We start from the raw sequence: 22984 nt of genomic DNA, 5'->3' as shown, positions 1-22984 counted from the left end.
CTGTGCCCCCACAGTAGGCCACCATTGACTTCTGACCTCAGCTTTATGTATTTGGTTCTGAGTCTATCTCCAAGATGCTGGAGCTGGGCACAAGGCAGCATTGGACTCAAGAGATTTCTGAGGCTTCTGGAGCCACTTCACCCTCTCCAGACCCGGGGCAGCAGGTCCCTAGCTGGGTTGACCCCAGGCCCTGCAGGTCCCCCTCTCTTTCAGTCTTGTCCGTGTGTGCTGCAGCAGAGACTAACACAGATCAGGAAGCAAACACAGAGCATCAGAGGTCATCAGTATGCCAGACAGGACAAGCTGCCTGCAGAAGGAGCTGCCTGAACTTCTGGACTGAAATTAAAAAATAGGTTCTTGGAGGAAGGGTGCACATTGATGTTTCAAACTGTCCCCAAGGGCAAGCAGTGTGGGACTGGGAAGATGGTTCAGTGGGTAAGAGCGCTTGTATTAAAAACAGGAGGACCCTGAGTTAGACTGTCCAGCACCCACATTCAAAAGCAGGACACGGCTGTGCAATTCTAGCATTTGGGGGATAGAGATGGGCAGATCCTGGGAGTTTGCTACCTAAACAGTAAGCTTCTAGTTCAGTGAGAGTCCCAGTCTCAAGGTGTTAAAGTGGGCAGTGATGGAGAAAGATGCCTGATTGCGCGCTCAGCCACTCACATGTGCACACACATGCACAAGTCAGCAGTGGTAGGACAGGGGTACAGAAGTACTGGGTGATGTCAGAAAAATGAGGTGTTTCTTTACTAATGACACTCTAGTGAAGTGCAACAGTCAGGATAAAAAAAAAAAAGCAAGGTTTTCTTATTGTCCTCGAGCTGGAAGTCTGAGATCAAGGTGCTGGTCCTTCTGAAGTCTTCTTCCCTGGCCTGTACCTGTCCTCTTGAGATGTCCTCACAAGGGTGTCATTCTCATGTCTATACTGATCTCTTGTTGTAAGAACCACAGTCATGCCAGGTTACAGCCCACCCAAACAGCCTCGTTTTAATTCATCTGTTCTCCACACACAGTTGCTATCTATGAAATCAGTAGTTTGAGTTTCAACAATTCCGCCAGAAAACAGGGACTGAAATATGTATTTGCAGAACTTGAAGGGGGCTGAGAAAGAGAGTTCACTTGGGAAAGTGATTGCCATGCAAGCATGAGGACCTGAGCTGGAGCTCTGGTACCCATGTCACACGAGCTCCGTGTGGCTGTGTGTGCTTGTGACCCCAGTGCTGGAAAGTCAGAGACAGCCAAGCTGGCTAGCCAGTCTATCCAGACCAATGACACCCCACATTCCAGAGAGAAACCCCAGCTTAAGAACACAAAGAAGACAGCTCCCAAGGAAGAACACCCAAAGTCGTTCTCTGGCCTCCACCTATAAGCAGGGACACACACACACATGCCATGTATGAACGCATGGACGCATGGATGCAGGCATGGGGTCACACAAAGAATCTGAAAATGAAAAAGGCCATGGAACACACTTATAAAAACCTTCCTCCCACTTTCTTGGGTCAGCGAGGGCTGGAGGCTGTGGGTGAACCGAGCAGCTAAGATAGCCTAAGTAGATGGGTTAATCAGTGCAGGCTTGCAGGAGGATGTAGGCACTGATGGATGGGATCACACTTCATATGGAGTGCATTAATCTGCTCTGAAATCAGCCGAGTATTCATCACGATGAAGCCGATTTCCCAGGAAAATTGAATAATTGCAACCCAGGTGGGCGGCCCTGAGTCGGTCCTCATTATCCCCTGCCCTTCATTGGAGCCTCGAGGGCCCTCAGCTGCTCCTTAGCCCTTCAGTGTGATAGATTCCATCCCTATGGACACTCCGGAAGGCTCTTTGTCATGCCTGGGGGCTCCAGGACTTGACAGACACATTATACTGAGAGCTGGTGGGCGGCTGTCATATCTCGCATACTCTGGACAGGAGTCTTCTGTATGTCGTGATAATGGCCCATCCCAGCAGATAGTGAGGGCCCTGAAAAGTTCATCAGTGTCTCCTGGTCTCTCAAGCCCATCACCAAGTCTTAGAAGTTCTAGACTAACAGAGGACAGGATAATAGGGGCCGGGTCCCTTCACTGATGCCCTGTCTTTGCTCAGGCAATGTTCTGCCCTGATGAAACTGGCCTTGTGCTTCAGTGGCTTCCAAGCACGAAGTAAGTCTCTCTTTCACATCATACATCCATGTTTTATGACTTCTCAGCCCATGTGTCAGATCCAGGCAGTCAGTAGAGACTTCATCCCAGCACTGCTGGCCTTGAGCTCATGGGGAAAAACCTCTAGGGGCACAGATATTGCTGTGCACCATGCTCTGAGCGCACCTACACAGCATCTTCTCTTCCTCAGCTCTTCTGCAAACCCTGCACAATGGTTCTATCATGTCCTAGTTTAGAATACCCAGAGGGCAGTGTGTTTATTAGTCAGGGTTTTCCACAGGAACAGAACTGATAGAATGAATACATATTACTAGAGGAACTTACTAGAGTGGCTTACCCAATTTGCACAGCAATGGCCATCTACACATAAGAAGGCTGAGGGCCAGTCCTGGGCGCCTCAGAAGTCCCAATCTAGTACTGACAGCCTAGAAAACTCCAGCAGAGCCACTAATCTTCAATCCATATTGGAAGGTTGAAGAAGCTGAGTTCTGATGGCAGTGACCACAACGCCGATGCACTTACCAGCAAGGGGCAAAGAAGGAAAGGCAAAATCATCTGTTCTTCTGGACCTCCTTGTATCTGGGTCCTACTGCCAGATAGTTCCACCCACCCTGGGGGAGGGCCTTTCACCTCAGATAATCCTTCAAGGACATACCCTCCCAGGCATGTCTTTTAGTTGATGCTATTCAACTAGGTTGAGACCAGATTAACAATCACAGGTAGAGGAGAAGATGGCTTTATAGGAACTGCTACTCTCTTAGATGGCAGCATCATGGGAGCAATGCCAGAGTTCCCATTTGCATATTTTTGAACCATGCATCTTGGCTTCTGACAGTGCCCTGTCTTACCCCTTACTTTATGGTCCAAAACAACTAACTGCTTATTTGGGTTTGTATTAGCCACGTTTGCCTTGTCTCATTCACAGACTTCAAGCATGTTCTCGCATGTATGTTTTACTTTAGAGACATTGAGCTGTCAGTTGGGTGTGTGTGTATGTGTGTGAGAGTGTGTTCTAGCCTAAGAATGTCTTGTTGCACTCGGCAGCTCCTGTTTCTTACATTTTTCATTCAGCAATATACCTTAAAAATCTGTCCATGTCGCGTGCTGCTGTGTAGACTTTCCACTCCATGATGTGACAGTCCCCAAGTCCCTCCTTCTGCTCCTGTATCTCACTAGTCTGGTCACACTGGTGGACCTTAGTTTATTCTCTCTACTAACAGTCATACATCTTTCTATGCATTCCCTGGGGCATGGACCTGTGCTGACCTTCTCAGGGGTAGGTACTGAAAATTTAGAAGTCAACTTTTGAAGCTGTTGGCAGAAGGGATGAGTAACTGGACTGAAGGTCTAGGCTGCACACCCATGTAGCCTCCATGTAGGCTGCTCTTTGAGGTGTAAGAAGCCAGAAATCCCTTCTGGTGTTCCTGGATAAAGAACTATCATTTGGAATGACTGTTTTTGGGGTCCCCTCCTTGTCTGCCTAACTACCTTCTAGATTCTGTTCTCATTGTCCCCCAACTCTGAGAAGGTAACCCTAACCACAGTTTAAGGAATGGAGGAGTCTATTTGGCTTCTTCAAGTTGAGTGATACCATCGAGTATGTTCCTTGGGGTATCCTTCCAGTGGGTCTATCTATAGAACCCCAAAAGTGTATTATTATTTTCATCTGTAGAATAGCCGGGCTTAGGGAGGAATGGAAGTCCTTAACTGCTGCCTGGATAGAGACCTAAAGGGCAGGCGAGAGCTAGCATGACAAGCCCTAGGCAGAGAACGCAGAAAGGCCAGTCTAGAGCAGCTCAGGGGTGGGACTGTAGCTCGGTGGGGGAAGCACCTGCCCAGCATGCTGGAGACCCTGGCTCCATCCCCAGCACCCAAGTGATGACCAGTTTTTAAAAGTCACAGTGTTGGCTGCTGTGGGAGCTCCTAACATCAATGTGTCAGGTCACCTGCCTCATGTCTCTGCCAGCATCTGCATCACCCAAGTGACCCCCCAAAAGAACCTGTCTTATTACTTTTTCCCTTTCCAAAGTGACTGTCACACCAGTACACCCCTCACACACTTGGCAGTGGTCAGTCTTGCTACTTTTAATTGCCCATTGTTTTCTGCAGGGTCCTGGTTTTTTGGGAATTTACTGATGTGTCCTAGAGAGTCATTCCTTGCAGTATCAATGTGGTAATTGTCATATCATAACCTGTCCTCTACTGCAAAATTGGAGTCTGCTTTTCATTGACCAGTATCTTTAACTATGATGTAGTGGAACCCAAAGGTAATAATACTTTAGCCTGTGGCTTGTATAAGACCTTATATAAGAAGTTCCACTCCATCCGAAGCCCGGAAGGATTCTCTGGCACATGTCTCTCTCTCTCTCTCTCTGTGTGTGTGTGTGTGTGTGTGTGTGTGTGTGTGTGTCCCTGTGCATATGGAAGTCAGAAAATGATACCCACTGTCTTTTCCCACTCTCCACCTTGGGTTTTTTGAGACAGTGTCTCTCACTGAACCTGGAGCTCATTGACTCAGCTAGACTGACTGACTCCCAAACTCTAGAGACCCCCCATCTTTCCCCACACCTTACCCAGGCTTAGGGTTACAACAGTATAGCACCACATCCATCTTTTTACCTGGTGCTGGCAATCTGAACTCAGGCTGTCATGCTTACATGCAGAACATTTGGTCTACTGAGCCATCTTCCCAGCCCCCCTATTTTGCAGGTTTAATGCATGCGGTAGTTTTGTCCTTTACATGTAATATTTTTGATCTACTTATATCCAGGCTGCCCACACTCACCATGCACGTGGCAAGAGGTGTTAGGAAAACCACCTATTCTTCCTATACCCAGTGAGTCAGTTTCCTCTAAATGTGCAACCAATGTATTCTTTCTCCACTGGCTTCTGCGTTCGTCTCTAACTATTGCACTTGGCAGATGTCCCCATAGGTTGTAGAGAGTCAACCAGCCTTGGGTGGAAATGTTGTCTAGTGGGCCATGGTGACTCATGTTTATAATTTCAACTTTCAGGAGGCTGAGGTAGGAGGACTACTGCAGGCTTGTGGCCACCATAGACAACACTGCAAGTGACCCTGTTTTAAGAAAAATAAAGAAAAGAAAGAAATCAATTTTTTCTGGACTGAAGATGGGAGGGCTTTGCATTTCTGGCCATTATGGTCTGAACAACGGGGTAAAAATAACCATTCACATGGTTTTACATTGTACTAGTAAAATTATAAGTAAGTTACTAGTGTCTGTAGATCCAGTCCTTGAGCCTTCTGGGACAACTGTACCATGCTCCATTCTGCAGAGGGCAGAGTTTCCAACTCTCTGTGCCATTTGTAGTACTATAGTACAGGGTATAGAATTTCCAGACCTCCTGGGACCCCTGTGTTGTGCAGAATATATCCCTCTACTTCTTTTGAAACCACTTGTGTCCTTCATGGAGTGTCGCTCCTGGAATTTGTTCACTAACCAGACCTCAGAGTTCATAAAAAACCAAGATTAGCTCTGGTGGGTTCTTCTTGAAAGGAGAAATCAAGCCTTAGAGGAAATGCAATGCCTGAGAGAGACCCCATCTGGGCCTTGAAGATGAAGGTGGGGATCACAGGTGGCATCTGGTTGCAGGGAGCTGCCTCTTGTGGGCAGTCAGCTAGGAGAGGTGTCTTCATCACCCTCACCACTGGGAATTCAACTGAATCACCCTCGTACCCCCTGCAGAGAATCAGCCAGCCAGGCTGTGTCACTGGCCTTCAGAAACATAAATGACGGATGTGGGGTAAAACACTTAATTTTTTTCTCATTCCCTAGACCCATATTTAATTCGTTACATGGTGTTACAAAGCAAATCCATTGTCTTCTCTGGAAGCCTCCAGACCAAGTGGGAGGAGTCGGCCTCCTCCTGCCTCCACCCTGGGCTCTCTCTTCCAAAATAAACTCGGCAATTGTGGACATTATGGCTTCTATGTATTTTAGAACGAATTTGTCAAGTCCTTCAAAAAGTCCAGCTGGTATTTTGAACAAAATTACATGAAATTTATAGATTAATGTGGGAAGATTTGACATTTGTGTGGCTTTAAGCATCCATAAAATGGTCGTTCTCTCCATTTGTTCCTGTTTTCAATTTTATCTCTTCCCTTCTCATGCCTTCTTCTGCGTCCTTTACATATTTTCAAATCCTACCCCTCCTCCCCTCATCTAAAGGTTTTCTGCCGTTATTTCTAGCTTAATTTCTAGATCCTTCATCGTTTGGGTTCATCGTATGAGTGTGTATCTTCTCCTATTGTATGTCTAATTGGTTAATGCTGGTGTAGGGGAAGCCGCTAATTTTAGTTGGTTGATCTCGTATTCAGTGCTCTTGCTAGACTCTATTATTAGTCCCAATCATTCTGTTGGGTTTCTATGTAGATGACATATACTGTGCATGGTGACAGCTGTGTCTTTTCCCTCCCTCTTCATTTCCTGTCCTTTCATTTTCCCATCCTGGGGTACCAGCTAGAGCCTCCATGGGAGACTGACAATTCATGGCATCTCCACTCGGCCTGCTCCTGGCATCCAAGGCTCTTGAATTCACCTAGAGAGGGGTAGGGTTTGGTTTACTTTTTGCAAACTTTGTAGCCGGCAAAGTCATTGCCACATTAAACATCTTTGTGTCTATTGGGAGTTTCTTGAAAGTTATTTTGTTATTACTCTTTGGTGTTGACATTTATCTGATGTACCTCAGTTCTCTACTCCAGTCAGGGCAGACCACACGGCTGCAATTTCTGATGCTGAGCTGTCCCTGCGCTCCTAGAACAAACTCAACTAGAGCTTTTCCAAAATACAACCAACATTTAATTAGCTAGAAGTTTACCTGGCATTTTGCACCCATTTTTATACATTAAATAGACGTGTGTGTGTGTGTGTGTGTGTGTGTGTGTGTGTGGCCAAACCTGAACCAACTTCTCAAAGTATTGGTCTCATCCAATTCTTGATTATTATTTCAATTTCTTTCTTTTGTTCTTTTTTAAAACCCCCTTTCTTTCTTTCTTTCTTTCTTTCTTTTTCTTCTTTCTTTCTTCCATAGCACTGGGACTAGGACCCAGAGCTAAAGTTAAGCAAATGCTCTTCCCAATAAGCTAACCCCAGCCCTAACCACCTTTTCTGCCTTTTAAGAGTGTGAAACCATTATGTTATACAATTTTCTCTCTATTTTCTTTCTTTGTTCTATAGGTAGATAATGTCAATCTATCGGTTTCTAAAAGAAAATTTTCTCTTGATAGAGGGTCTTGTACAGACCAGACTAGCCTCGAATTCCCTATGTAGACAAGAATGGCCATGAACTCTGATCCTCCTGCCTGGGTTCCCAGTTGCTGGGCTATGTGTAGACACTGCCATGCCTGGTTTACACTCTGCCAGGGTTGAATGTCCAGCAAGAACTCTTACCAACTGAGCTACACACCCAGCCTTAAGAGCGAACTTTTAACTTTTTTATTTTATTATTTTTGTATGTATGAATTTTTTCGTCTGAATGTATATCTGTGCACCACGTGCATTGTCTACTGCCCATGGAAACCAGAAAAGGATGTTAAATCCTCTGGAGTGTCAGACAGTGGTGAGCCATGATTTGGCTACTGGAAATCAAACCTGGGTCCTCTGGACAAGAAGTCAGTGCTCTTAACCTCTTAACCTCTGACCCATCTCTCCAGCCCAAGGCAAATTTTTACTGACAACTTTAATTGTTGACTTATCTAATTTAATTTTTGCCAGTTTCATTGGTGGCAGCTGCCTGGGTTCCAGTGTTACACTCATGGGGAGCATATGCCCATGGTTGGTATTTCCCATTTTCTTTTCACAGTGGTAAAGCTTACACAGACCAGAGTGCACGGGTCAGAAGTGTGAAGTTTGGGGAATTCAACAATGCATGCCCTCAGCACAGTCAACCCTTAAACGGAGACAAGAAACATGCTTGTCAACAAACCGGATGCCGCACACCTGTTCCAGGGTCACTTCAACTTTATTATCAGTGCAGTGTCCATGGCTGTAGAACTCCAGGCAAGCGGAGCCTCGGTTAAGCCAGCTCTCCTCAGTGCCTTGGATGCTGAACACACAGTTATGTGTTTAGGCAGGCTCTCCTTTTCAGTGCAGGATGTTTTCCACTGCACAACAAGACACTTTGTCTATCACGCTGTCAAGGAATGCTTGTGACTGAAGAACCCTCTCTGATTTTCTACAAGCAATTTATGGATTTTTTTGCTTCTCCTGGGCAGGTTACCTAAAGGTGGACTTGCTTAACGATTAGGTAGGTGTATATTTACTTCCATTAGATTGTCTGAAATGCCACATGCGGCTTCAGAGGCACACACAAATTGCACTGTTCGACTATAAAAACGATTGTTAAAGACTTTCAGACACAGTTGTACCATTTGACACTTTGACAGAAGAAGCTGGGGAGACTCCCAATTGGTCCATATTCTCCATAACACTATATTAACAAGTTTTAACACTAGACAGTAAAAAGCAGATTCTCACTGTGCTACAAAAACCCCATTTTCCTGGGGATTAACACTACTAGGTATCTTTTCATCCCTCACTGTCTGCTTATACATATAGTACATGTGGAAACCTTGTTCATTTCTGCAGGGATGTCGTGTAAGTTCTGTTGGTGTTCTTGGTACCTTCACGTGTACACAGTTAGTATTTAAATGTACATGCAGGCATATTTTGTTCTTAGCTGTTATTTGCATTTCACTGAAGGGATCTAGTAAAGAATAGAAATCTTCATTTTTTATGAACTTTATTGGAAGATTCATTTTTAATTGTGTGATTTTGAATGAGTGTGTGTGTGTGTGTGTGTGTGTGAGAGAGAGAGAGAGAGAGAGAGAGAGAGAGAGAGAGAGAGAGATCATATTGGCAAGTGTCCACAGAGGTCAGAAGAGGGCATCTGATCCCTTAGAACTAGGGTTAGGTAAACATCAGTTTCCTGGCTTGATGTGGATCCTGAGAACTGACCTTGGGGCCCCTGAAAGAACAGTAAACACTCTTAAGCACCGAGCCTTTTCTCTAGTCACCCTACCCCCATTTATTCTTTTTTTTTAATGGCTGTTTTTTTTTTAAATGGACTCTAAGAATTTGTGCTTACACCAAGGTCTCAAAACTATTTTCTAGAGATTGAAGCTGTAATTTTAGACTGTAATCCAGATAATCTTCATGGGGCTGGGGAGGTGGCTTAGTGGGTAACAGTATGTTTGTTTTGCAAACAGGAGGACCTGAGTTTGGATCCCCAGTTCCAACATGAAAAGCCACAGATGGCTACACATGTGCAGGTAGCCCCAGTGCTGGAAAGGTGACTCAACAACAGGAGCTCACTGGAACTTACCGGCTACCGTACTAGGAGAAAAGTGATAAACTCCAGGTTCAGTCAAATCCCCTGCCTCAAAGGAAAAGGGTAACAATCACCAGAGGAGTTCACGCAGCATCCTCCACAGATCTCCATCATGCCATTGGGCTCATACAACTGCACACAAGACGTCCACACAAGCACACACTATTCACACACACACACACAAAGAATGCATATGATTACTTTTGTATAATGGTAATACTGGGATCCAGACCCCTTCCCTGTGGGCACCCAGGTGCTCTACCTTCTCTCTCTGACAGTGCCATGCCTGTTGACATTCGCTGGCATTTCCTTGCACATCGATTGCACATCAATTCCTTACACATCCTCATATAAATCGGTTTCTAGACTTCCCGTTTTGTTCCATTGATCTAGTTGTCTAACCCCATGTCAATGCTGAGCTGAGTAATTGCTGCTCTTTTACAGTAATTCTTGAAATCAATCTGGCAGTTAAGTTCCACAATATGCTCTCCCGCCCCGTGTGTATGTATGCGTGTACATGTGTATGTGCAAATTTGTGCACACTTAGGCAAAGGCCTGGGGTTGACATTTGGGTATCTTCCTCGGTAGTTCTCTACTTCATTTATTGCAGCAATGCCTCTTCAGGGAAGCCAGAGCTTCTTGGTTCTGGCCAGCCATCTTACCCTAGAGATCCCAGGGGTCTGCCTCACCAGTGCTGGGATTACATGTGGTCACCAAGTCTGCCTGACTTTTGGGTGGGTTCTAGGGATCTGTACTCCAGTTCATGTTTGTGTGGCAAGCACTTTACCCACTGAGCCATCTCCCCAGCTCCGGTGTTGTGATGGCTATTCCAGGACCTTGTCCTCCCATCTCACTTCTGAGCAGATTCGTTGAGAGGCAGCGACTGGACCACATTTTCCGCAAGTGCCCAGTTTGCTGAGCTCTGACTGCAGGAACACCAGCAACCCCATCTTCACCATTGGAGCTGCGGAGATGCTCACTGTGCATCTCCTGTCTCCCTCCTGCTTCCTCCTCTCCGGGCAGCCACTGATCTGCACTCCATCTGAGCTCACATTTTCTAGAGTTTATATAAATGGAAACATACTGCCTGTCCTTTTTTAATCTGACATCTCTTGTTCACTTATTTTGAGATCCACATATGTTGGTGAGGTTATCAATAATTCACTCCTCTGACAGCCGAACCGTGTTCCGCCATCTGAATAGTCTAAAATGTGCGTATCCACTCACCTGTTGACGGCGATCGGGGGTCGCTTCCCATTTGGGGATGTCACAAATTAAACCTCTGTGGATATTCTTTTATGCATATTTTCCTGGATGCATACTTTCTGTTTTGTTCTGAATGATGAGTCTCTCCAAAATTTGTATGTCGAATCCCTACCCCCAAGGATGGCTGTGTAAAGAGATGGATCCTCGAAGAGGTGATGAGCTCACGAGGGCGGTGCTTTCTGAATGGAATTAGTTCCATTTTTTAAAACAATTCCGAGTACCACTCACCCTCCTACTGTGGGGAGACAGAGAAGGCACCATATCTGAGCCTTTACTAAGACAGTGGGCCCACAGCATTTTGAGACTGATCTTTCTATAATCTATAACTGTAAGAAAGGCATCCTTTTTGTCTGTAGACACCCATTTTGTGTGTTTGTTACACCAGCCTGAACAAACTAAACACTTCTTTTGGGCCAGCGCCTCAGGGTAGAGAGCCCGAGAGCTTCTGGTAGACATATATTTAACTTCGTAGGAAAGTTGTCAAAGTGTTTTTCGTTCCATTCCCACCACGTGGCAGGGTTTCAGTCGCCCTGTGTTCTTGCCAACACTTGGTGTGGTCAGCTGCTTTCCTGCTGTATTTTTGGTTTTCTTCGTGTTTTTTGGGGGGCTATTTCCCATCTCTGTGTCTTGAAGATCTCCTCCTCCTTGTAACGTCTGGCGTGAAGCCGATCCCATTCAATGGAGTTTTCAGTATGGGCGTGGTAGCACTCGTCTCTGGAAGCCGTGTTAGAGCTTTCCGACTTCTCCAAAGCCTGCCTTTCCTTTCCAGCCCGGTCACAATGGGCACTTTCCATTGTGCTTTAGCGCGGGTGTCAACACCAGATCCAAGTCTCCACTGTGGTCCGACTTCTCTGCTTGCTTCTTGTCTGGTCATCTTTCATGGGCCACTACACATTGTGATTTTACTGTTTCGTGTTGACTTTTTCATGCCTGAGCTATGCTTTGAGATACAGTTAAAGGAGCATGGAAACAGATTTGTCTTTGGGGTTTTGTCTTTCAGACTTAGGCAAGACCAGAGAATGTCTGATCAGAGGCTGGGACTGGTACTGGTGTGGGGAGAGTGAGGCACCTGGGGTACAACATTTCAGAAGACACTTGCTCTCCTGCCTCACCCCGTCCTTGTCCTAATTGGGACGAATCATTTCTCTTTCAAAGTGACAAAACTTTTCCAGGAGCTTTACCCGAAGCCCTGTGAGTTCCGAGGCTTTCCAGACAGGAATACTTGAATAGGTGGTGTACATACTGTTTGCCACACATCATCTTCCTCGTCTGTGTCTTGGGGACTTTGTGTGAGTATGCTAAGCAGTGCTGGTTAGATGCTTGATGGGCCTGATGATATCAGGATTTCATTCTCTATGAGCTTGTCCTCTGGTGCACTGCCCCAAGGTCTCTGGCTGTTCTAATATCCCTCCACCCTTCCTTGAGATCCTCTGCCCAGGAAATCCACTGTGCTCTGGGCCCCTGCATTCTGTCGCACACCGGGATGTAAGTTGGATGTACCTACTTAGCACCCTATCTGTTGTCCTCTGTTGAGCGTCTTAAGAAACATTGTTTCATGAGTTTTGTCGTTCAGAAAACATCATTCAAGATCAAAGAATAAATGTGAACTCTATTAGTGTCTCTTCGATGAAATTAGAAGCCTACCCTTTATATGTATTTTGGAATTTTTTTAAATTAATTTCCATAATACTGCCTGATATTGTGTTGAGTATGTAGGTCAATGTGAGGGAACATTGTGGTCATTGTCACGAGATTCGTGAGCATGCTATAACTCCCATTTAAACAGATTTTGTTTCATTTTGACCACAACATTTTGAATTTTGACCTCATTTAATTACTTAAGAGCTAATATCTTATCGTCTTCTAAATAATATTGTGATTAAATTTCATTTTTCAATCATGTCTGGCTGTAATGCGGGAAGGAAATTTTAAGTGACCATTTGACCTGAAACCCTGCTCAATTATTACTCGTAGCAAAATTTGCTTGTTTTTTAATTAAGTCTTTGGAGCTTTTTCATGTGGAAAATCTCACTCAAGGAAGCCATCTTCTTCTTTCCCATTCTTTCCTTAGCTTTGCTGTACCTGCTGGGGCTGGAACAAAGATGCCTGGATGTGAAGGAGATGGCAATCCATGCCTTGTTTCTGACCTCGGGGTGAGGAAGGTGGGTTTCTCTACATGAGATGGATGTTGTTTGGGCCAACCTGTTTGGCAGTTGTAAGCTTTTTCTCGACGTGACTAATTAACCGAAGCATTTCCCTTTCATTTTCAAATCCTAGCTAATCATCAAATGTGGCAAATGCTTTAATTTCAACTCTCAAGATAATCTCAGTGGGTTTCTTTTATTAACAAGATGACTAACAAGGAACGGCTTTTGTGTATTTATTTATTTATTTTTTGTTCACGTATGGGTACACACAGGTGCATGCTGGTGCACTTGGAAGCCAGGGGAAGGACTGGATCCTCTGGCAATGGAGTTACAAGCAACTGTGACCCACCTGATGGGAGCCGTGGGACTCAGACTCAGGTCCTTTTGCAAGAACAGCAAGCGCTCTTAACCACTGAGCCGCCTCTTCAGCCCTCTGAATGACTCTTGAATCTCATATTCCTGAGGGAGACTTGCATAGGTCATTGTATTTTGCCATTTTTGTATACTATTAGAATTCATTTGCTTAAAGTTAGTTGAGAAAATTTTTGTCTCCATTTCCAAGCAATACTGGCCTAAAATGTTCCTTCCCTTATGATGCCCTTTAAAGAGTTGGGTATCAGCTTTATACCAACCTCATAAAATGAGCTGGGAAATCTTTATTCCTATATCCTGAAAAGGTTTGTATAACATTGGTATTATTTCTCTCTTAAATGTTTGATCGAAATAAAAAAACGAAGCCATCTGGGCCTGTAGCTCGCTCTGTGGGCTTTAAACTATAATTCAAGTGCCATAACTGATAAATATAGGGACCCTTCATATTTTCTGTTTCTTCTTCTCTCAGCTTTGTAAGTTGGGTTTTTCAAGAGAATTTTCCATTCCATGTAAGTTGAATGTATTTGCATTAATTTGTTCACAATCTTCCCTTCTTATCCTTGTAAGGTCTTTAAAGCGGGAGTGGGGCTACCTCCTTCATCCCTAATATTGGTAACTTGCTTTTCCTGTTTTCCAAATCCCTCTCGCTAACTTTCGTCGATTTCATTACTGTTTTTAAGAAGCAACTTTTCAGCTGGTACATTTTCTGTGTCTCTAACCACCTTCTAGTTCATGGATTCCAGGGCTCACCTTTGGGCTCCTCCATCTTCCATCTTCCTCGTTTTCTTAAAGTAGAAGCAAAGGTCATCAATGCTGAGTTTTGAAGTCTAATGAAAACATTCAAAGCGATGATTTTCCTCCCAAATTGCAGTTGCAGAATCTCATACATCTTGTGAAATAAATATACATAATTTTAATAACAACTTTGGTCTCCCAGACAGATTACAGATCTAGTCCAGCTGTCTCACGCAGGCCACACCAGGTCTCTCCCCGCTGATGCCGTGGGTGTATAAATTGACTATCCATGTACGCATGTGACAGATGTGACTGATGCCGTGGGTGTATAAATTGACTAGCCATGTACGCATGTGACAGAGTTGTTGTAAGTGATGGGCCAAGACCGGCACATCATGATTAAGTGAAGCCCATACATTATCTGGGTGCACAGCTTTTAAATCATTCCATTTTTCTGTGCCAGGAGCCCAAGCAGGACACACTACACACATCCACCATGTTTCCTTGGGCTCTGCTATACTTCTTTAGACTTTCCTTCACACTCTTGACAGTGGTTATTTTATGAATGGGGGCTTCACCTATTTTTTTTTACGATTTCATTTTTTTAAATTTGTGTGTGCACATGAATGTGCGTGCATGCATGCTCGTGTGTGTGTGTGTGTGTGTGTGTGTGTATGTGTGTGCATACATGCATCGTGGTGCCCACGGAAGCTAGGAGAAGGAGTCAGATCTCCTGAAGCTGAAATTATATGCAGTTGTAAGATGATCAGCATGGTTCTGGGACCTGAACTTGTGTCCTCTGGAGAAGCAGTCCATGCTTAGCCACTGAGCCCTTTCTCCAGCTCTGCACCATCTGTTTAAACACATTGACTCTTAGTATCCATCAGCTTGGAAAATGTGCTGACTTTCTTCCTCTTCTCATTGGTTATTTGGAGATGTGCTGCTCCATTTCCTCGGAGTTGAAGATTTCCAGGTGCTGTTTTGGTGTAGATTCCCAGCTTACTCCTATGCTATCACTGCAGACCCCTCTGCAAGCATATCCACATTTGATGGACAGCTGAGCCAGATCTATTTTGAAGGCATTCTATAGGCATTTAGGAAGAACGTGTCTTAGGCATTGCTGCATGAAGCATTCTGGAAATATTAACATATCAGCATAGTAGAGAGTGTTCAAATACTTGCTTTGTGCCTCACTGAGTTGGTGTATACTCATTCTAGAAATTTCTGAAGAACAAATATTATGATTTTTACCAATAATTTTAGATAAGTCTATTCCTCCTTTCATATGAAAGGAAGTATAAATGTGTTATAGTTAAACTCATTTCTTTTCTAAAAGATTAATTTATCTTATGTGTGTATGCTTTGAGTTTATGTCTATGCACAACACATGTACAGGTGCCTACAGAGACCAGAAGAGGGCGGTGGAGATCCTGACACTGGAATTATGGGAAGTGGTGAGCTGCAGCATGGGTACTGGGAACTGAGCCTGGATCCAGTATGGGAGCAGCAAGTGGTCTTCCTCACTGGCCAGTTTCTCTAACCTGTCACATCTTTTGTCAGTGGGTACTTCCTATGGGAAACGACCTCTCATTCTCTGGTTGAATACATTTACACCGGCATATTGCTGACACTTTAAATGGGCCATCTTGCTATTAGCTTTGTTTCTCCCTCTGCTTCTTGCTATGTTCTTCTTTTCATGTCGTCGTTAAAAAGCTTGGGCTGCATTTGGCAGGTACAGCATGGATTTCGGCTGCTGGTCTGTTCTTGGGGAGGCTGAGGCACCGTGGCTTCACTCTGTTCTCTCAGTGCTTCCTTTCACAACTATGAATGAATCTTGGGCGCATCACATTCCTCTCAAACTCCCACTTCTTTGTGAGTCTTACAACACTATCTTTTTGAGATGCTAAAGAGCAAATCCATGCCAGGCAAGCCCCGACCACTGAGCTTTCCAGTCCTCCTCTGGTGGAGGATGTTACTATCTTCGTTTACACTCTCCCACCGTTTTTCCAATTGTATGTATTTCCTTTCTATATTTGTACAACTCCAACTTACACTGACATAGAAAAGAGTTAAGAAAAATCATCTCCATTGCTGTGTTTGCTGTTGGGGGTCTCTCTTCCCACCGGCCCGTGTTTCTACCACCCCACAGCCTCGCCGTAAACAGCCATCTTTGCGTTTCTTGTCGTGATGGCAACAGTCTACTCACTGCGCCTGCCCCGTTTCCATTCCCTGGAAGTATTTTCCTTTTGTGTTCATTTCTGAATGGCAGTTCACGCAACAATTTATTTTTTCTTTAGTGTTTCCAACTTGTTTCTCTGTTGCCTTCTATTTTACAAGGAAATGTACAAAACTTCTGTCCACGGGTTTCTTCAGGCCGCCCTCTCTCCTCTCCTGCAGGTCCATGTGTGTAAGACCGGTGAGGACTGGGGATACTGGGGATTCAACCGTGGGCCTTGTGCATGTAGAAAGTGCTCCCCACTGAACCACGTCCTAAGCATATATATATTCTGTTTTGAAACAGGGTCTGTCCTGGAACTTCTTATGTAGCTCAAGTTGCCCTTGAACTTGTAACCCCCTCCTGTTTCGGCCTCTCAGGGATCTGGGATTATAGGCCTGAACCAGCCCTGCTTTGGTGTTTACTAGTGTTTATAAACCCCTGAGGTTCTATTCACAGTTCTCTCTCTCCCTCTCTCTCTCTCTCTCTCTCTCTCTCTCTCTCTCTCTCTGTCTCTCTCTCTCTCTCTCTCTCTCTCTCTCTCTCTCTCTCGTAGTATAGTTTGGAAATTTCCTCTGACATGTATTTATTCTCACCTATAATTTTCTCTCTACAATACATCCAATATAAAGTTAATCTTATTTAATGAATGTTCAATCCTAGATAGTTGGTTACAATATGTCTTTTTTAAACAATTTCCACATTTCTTCAGATTTTGTCCCTTCTTCTGTTATAGCCATCTTTTCCTGTAGATTTGGAAGCATATTATAACCAACATTTTTAAATCCTCCCCTGCTAAGTCCAAGGTCTGGGTGGTGGATGCAATCTGCTCTGTTAAACTCATACCATTTTTTTTGTCTTGATTGTAAGTCAAAAATTCGGACATCGTGGATGAAACGTTAGACACTTCTGATTCCACATCTCTGAAGAATGCTAAGTTAAATAGCTGGTACCTTACAGGAATCTACTGTTGAGCCTCATCCCAGGAGGTCAGGCTTAGAGCACGGACCTCACTCCGGCAGATGATTCTCTGTGGTTCTCAAGAGCAATTATAAAGTGCGTGTTGGCTTGTAGCTCCAGGACCCTCAGTTCTGGATCCACGACACAGCCAGGCTGCTGGAGCCTCTGCATATTATTTTCTATGGACTTACTGGTATATTTATGTCCTATGGTATTTGTTTATAAAATTGATGACACCAATGTTCAATTTTTATGTGTGTGTACATGCATGTATATATACGTATATATATATATAAACTTTTATAAAGTCTTAATTTTTTTATTAATGTGCAATGGCATTCATTATTTACCCCTTCTGTCCAGTTTTGACTCAACAAATGTAGCATGGCTACTCCTACTCTTTTTATTCAGTTTGATTAGAGTATCATTGTGCGTATTTCCACTTTCAGTCTCTGTATGTCTTTGCCAGCGGAGTTAGTGTCCTGTGGAGAGAAAAGAAGCAGATCTTGCTTTTAATCTCCACAGCCAGTGTGTGTCTCGAAGAGTTCAGACAGCCGTGCTTCTCGTTCTTCGGGGAGTGTGTACCGACTGTGCCCACCTCGTCCCTCTTAGAGACTTGCTGGTCTGCTGAGCTAATACTGTTCCTTCCTTTCCTACATCTCATTTGTATATCTGTCCCCCAGTGAAATTCACTGCATCCTGAGCTGCCAAGCCTGTGCCTATCTTTCTTCCTCCTCCCTGTGCACCCCTCCTGAGTGTCTCCTGCACCACTGGCTTCATGGGCATGAATTGCTTTGGTCTGTGCTTACCGGGGAAGGTCTTGATTTGTCCTTCCACTTTAGAAGATAACTTTGCTGGCTGCAGCAATCTTTCCGAACAATCTTTTTTGTTTTTGTTTCAACGCTTGAAACAGATCATCAGCCTGTGCTCTTCTGTCCTGAAGGCCTCTGCTGAGAGGACCTGCTCTTTCTCTGATAGGTTTGTCTTTGTGAGGAACTTGGCAATTCTCTCTGAGAGTTTTTAATCCCCGGTCTTTGTTTTGTGCTCTTGACTTCCTAGCTATAACTCTGATGTACACAGGTTCATTTCAGCCACGCCCATTCAAACATGCAAGTGCCTCATATCCTAGGACGTTCATTTGTTTCCCTGCGTTTGAAGTTTTCTGCTGTGGTTTCCTTGACGATGTCTCTAGGCTTTTAGTTTGTGTCTTCCTTTCCTTTTCTACAACATGGATCAAAGCACATTTATTTTGTTTTAAAGTATGTTCATGGGGGGTATGCACTCCTGAGGAGGCCAGTGGCGATACTCAAATCCCCCGGAACTAGAGGTACAGACAATTATGAACCACCTGACATGGCTTCTTGGAACCAAACCTAGGTCCCCTGTAAGAGCAGCAAATGCTCTTAACTACTGGGCCATCTCTCTAGCTTGTCTTATTATGACTATTGTCATAGTCAGTTTTGTCTCCTGACCATGTCCCAAAGGCCTTGGATGTCACCATTACGGTTGTATCTTGTCTTTATTGTCACCTTCATGTAATAATTCCTCAACCTTGTCTTTAATCCTGTTATTCTTTCTTCTGCCTGGTTTAGTCTATTACTAATCATTTTTATTTGAGGCATTGACCTTTGACTTCTCAGGCTTTCTGGAGAGAGGCGATTTGGTTGTTTGGTTTCCTTTGTCTTATTGCTGTTCTTATCAGGTTGTTGAGTGTCTACTCCACGTTGCTGGATTTCTTGCTCATATCTTGAACCGGCTCCTTTACTCCATTTGCCTAAGTGTTTAAATCTTCTTTAGGCCATCGGTCATTTCAACAAATAGACTTCAGAATTTTTGTAAGGTATTTCAACCAGTTCCGTTAGCTTGGTGTCTTTGGATTCAGTTGCTCGCAGGCATGGCATCTCCGTTGAGTCCTATGCCATCCTGCTTTTCATAGAAGTCTGCAAATATTGGGATGGCTATCTTTTCCAGTTTCTTCTGGAGTCTTCTTAGTGAGTGGCTGTTTCTTGGGGGCTCAATTTGCAGCGACACTCAGAGAGAAGTAAATGAATCTCCAGCCTGACGTTTTCTGCAGGATACGGCTCTGGCAGGTCTGAGGTCAGCTATCAAAGTCAGGTCTGTGTTCTGTTTAGAAGCTTCCCCTGTTTGCAGAGTAGGAGCTACTGTTGGCCAATATGCTTTGCAGCCCGTGAGCTGGGTAGCTGCTCCCTTGCTCTAGAGACCCCACAGTGTTTGCAGCCAAAAGTAGCAGATCTGCAAGTCCAGGGGCTATGGCGAATTGGGGAAGCAAAAAGAGCGTGAGCTCTGCACTGGAAGGGACAAATCCGGGTGACCTATCACCCTGCCTGCACATGTTGGTGGTTTCAGATCTCACCGCCTCCTGGAATGGAGGAAGGGAGGGCGGGAGGGATGAAGGAAGGCAGAGAGGGAGAGAAAAAGAGAAAAAGGAAGGGCGGGAGGGAGAAAGCTGTGGAAATAGAAGGATCTAGGATTTGCTATGCCTGAGCTTAGAGCCCTATTCCCAGTATATATAAAGAGCACCGTTATGGTGCAGCTCTGGAGGCTGGGCAATCCCCTGTCCACAGGTTCAGGGCTTGGCCTCTGACGTAACACTCAGGTGTCAGGGCTCACTCCTTTACAATGCAGGGCATGCTCCTGCCCACCACACCCTCATCGCATAAGCCTCCAGCTCCTTAAATTTCTTAGTGGGTTGGGATGTGACCCACTCTGTCCTCACAATGGCCTCATAGCTCTCTCCCACCCGGACATTGAGGCGGGGCACCCTCCGGCTACCTGACTTTTTGTTTTGTTTTTTTAAGAAATAATTTTTTAAGTTTATCATTTTCTTTTATGTGATGGGTGTTTTTCCTGCGTGTATGTCTGTGTGCTACATATAATCCTAGTGTCTGCAGAGACCAGAAGAGGGCATCGGGTCCTCTGGAATTGGATTGACTGATGTTTATGAGTCAACCTGTAGGTGCTGGGAATCGAACCCAGGCTCGCTACAAGAGCAGTCAGTGCTCTAAACCGCTAAAGCCAGATCTCTAGTCCCCCTGGCTTATCTTCATGTCCCCAGAGGATCTTAGTGTCAAATAATAGACTATTCCTTACATTTTAGATTATTATTTTATATTATGTGTATTAGTATCAGGCCTGCGTGTAGTCTGGGCAGCAAAAGCAGGGCTGTTGCCTTCGGAAAGCAGAAGAGGGTGTCAGATCTCCTAGAAATAATATTACAGACAGCTGTGAGCTATTGTGTAGGCTCTGACAATCAAACCTGGGTCCCCGAAGGAGCAGCGGTGGTGCCCTTACCCACGGAACTATTCTTCCATCTTAATCAGTCACTTATTAAGGTAACACCCTGATCCGTCACCCTGAGATAAGGGAAGTGATTAAATAGACTTCTCCTCTCACCCTGGCCTGCGCATTAGAGTCATGCTTATACTATGGCTAGGATTGACAAGCCGTCACTAAGTCTGCCTGGCTTACTCTGCGGCTGTGGTTTCAGCCTTCCCTCGTGCCTGGGGACTCTGTCACCTACTTACTGCCCATTTGTCTTTCCGTTTGTCCTCACTTTCATCTCTGCTGACACTGTCACTGTGATCGCCACTGCCCTTCTCTTCCTCTCTGTGGCTAGACTGTCCTTTGTTAATCTGACCCCTTCTTTATGTGTCAAGCAGACAGATTTCTAGTCCACCATCTTCTCCCCAGGAAACCTCTTGAAGGCAATTTGAAGTCAGAGTTTGGAGTGCCCCTGTCTGGGGTTTCCTAATATCTGAGGTTTTTTTTTTTTTTCTCCTGCACTTTCTGGACCCTTGAAACACTCTGGTCATAGTGGAAAGGGAGCTCTTGCCTCAACCAGAGAGTGGAACAAATTTATATTGTTTCATGCTCTTGAATGATGGACTTACGAGCCAGTGATTGCCGGGGGAATATAGAGAAACTATCTTAGCAGCATCAAGAACAAGAGAGGAGGGAGAGGAGTGATATGAAAAAATAAAAACATTTGAAGCGGAGCAGGAGAGGTGGCTCAGTGGTGAAAAGCATCTATTGTTCTTCCAGAGAACCCAAGTTCTGCTCCCAGCACCGTGTGAGGCAGTCTACAGCCACGTATAACTCCAGCTCCAGCAAATACGGCACACACACTCACGACACACACACTAGGACATAAACATGTACGTGCACACACATGCATACACAGGCCCATAATAGAACAAATATATTTGAAGATGTGCCTAAATGCTTCTAGGATTTTATGAAATGACAATGAATAGATACAAGAACCCAAAAATAAGAGAAATGGAACCATGAACAGAACCCACACTTACAGACAACACAGCCAAACAGCCTGAGTCAAAGGCAGAGCAACTCCATAGGTAGAGCGTGAAGACCGCTTGGTTGTATCCAGGGGGAATAGTGACTTCTCAGTGGAGCATTTCACGTGCAAAAGCTAAACAGGCAACCCAGGTTCCGGAGCTAGCAAAGCTGCTTTTTAAAATTCAATTAGAAACAAAACGTTCCTAATTTTTAAAAAAGTGGATATGTTTCTTGCAAGTATACTGTGTAAGAATTGGAGGGGGGGGGAACATGAGGGAACAGGATGGCCGAGATGGGGGAAGGGCAGAGAGGGAGAACAAGGAAAGAGATACCTTGACTGAGAGAGCCATGATGGGTGGGGCTGGCGAGAAACCTGGCACTAGGGAAATCACCACGAATCCACAAGGATGACCCCAGCTAAGACCCTAAGCAATAGTGGAGAGGGTGCCTAAACTGGCCTTCCCTTGTAATCGGACTGATGACTACCTTAATCGTCATGATAGACCCTTCATCCAGCAACTGATATCAGCAGATAAGCACAGGGCCGAGTTCCCAGAGTCCAGCCAAAGAGAGGGAGGAGCGATAATATGAGCAAAGGGGTCAAGACCATGATGAGGACACCCACAGAAACAGCTGACCTGAGCTAGTGGGCGTTCACTGACTCTGGACTGACAGCTGGGGAACTTGCATAGGACCAAACTAGGCCCTCTGAATGTGGGTGATAGTTGTATGGTTGGTGCACTGTAGGACCAGGATTTATCCCTAGTGCTTGAACTGGCTTTTTGGAACCCATTCTCTTTGGTAGTATACCTTGATAAGCCTAGATATAGAAAGGAAGGATTTGGTTTTGCCTCAAGTAATGTGCCAGAGTTTGTTGACTCCCCATGGGAAGTGTTACCCTCTCTAAGAAGTGCATGGGGAATGGGGTGGGTGGAAAGTGGGGGGAGCAGAAGGTAGGGAGGGGATGGTAACTGGGTTTGGTAGGTAAAATAAGAAAAGATTATTTTAAAAAACAGAATTGGTAAGACATATAAAAGCTAGTCAACGTCAGTGACTAAGTTCACATGCAAACTCATACATGCATTGTTTTTAAATACATATTTACTTAATGCCTATGTGTGTGTGCCTTCGTGTGTGTCCACATATCACATGTGAATAGCTGTCTGTGGAAGCCAGAAGACAGGGTCAGACCTGAGTAACTGGAGTTACATGTGGTCGTGAGCTACTGAGAGTGGGTGCTGAGGACCAAACCTGGGTCCTCTGCAAGGGCAGCAAGTCAAAGCTGGAGAGATGGTTCCAGGTTCCAGGTTAAGAGAGCACTGGCTCCTCTTCCAGAGGACCATCATTTGGTTCTCAGCACCTACATGGTGTCAGTTCCAAAGGATCTATCGCCCTCTTCTGGGCTCCACAGGTACTGTACACACATGGTACACAGGCATACATGGAAGCAAAACACTTATACACAGAAAACAAAA

The sequence above is a fragment of the Microtus oregoni genome, unplaced genomic scaffold (assembly GCF_018167655.1).
Source record: "Microtus oregoni isolate MIOR12 unplaced genomic scaffold, Mior012 000043F_ref0000047, whole genome shotgun sequence".
Classification (NCBI taxonomy): domain Eukaryota; kingdom Metazoa; phylum Chordata; class Mammalia; order Rodentia; family Cricetidae; genus Microtus; species Microtus oregoni.
Note: the sequence above shows the minus strand (reverse complement) of the source record.